The sequence below is a fragment of the Protopterus annectens genome, chromosome 1.part2 (genome assembly GCF_019279795.1).
Source record: "Protopterus annectens isolate FY-2018-M chromosome 1.part2, PAN1.0, whole genome shotgun sequence".
NCBI classification, from domain to species: domain Eukaryota; kingdom Metazoa; phylum Chordata; order Ceratodontiformes; family Protopteridae; genus Protopterus; species Protopterus annectens.
Window position 1 is genome coordinate 1,231,842,754 of NC_056727.1, and position 427 is coordinate 1,231,843,180.

A 427-nucleotide genomic window follows, 5' to 3' on the forward strand; every position below is an offset into this window, starting at 1 on the left:
ATTTTATTTATGGATTTATCCAGATTTTTTCTCTAGGAGGTTGAGAAGTAGATGAAAAAGATTATAGTTTCTTATTCAAATGAAAAGAATCAACGGATATAGTACAAAAATGTAATGGTTTCTTATTTTAATGAAATGGTTCGATAAATAAAATACGGAAAATTAATCGCAACTCCAACTCAGACTTACAGTCGTGCGAATCATAGACAAAGGATAATCGTTCCTTATTTCGTTGAAAAAGGATCGATGAATATAATATACATTTACCAAAAGTGATCGATGACACAGAAAATTACATTTTGTCCCAACTCCCTATTAGATGTCGAGAGAAAGAAAAAGAAAACAAAGCGAAACCCTTTACTCACTAGTGTGGAACGGCTAAGCCCGCCCCCTTTCCGCCCCGTGACGTCGTGTGTGACGTAAGCGA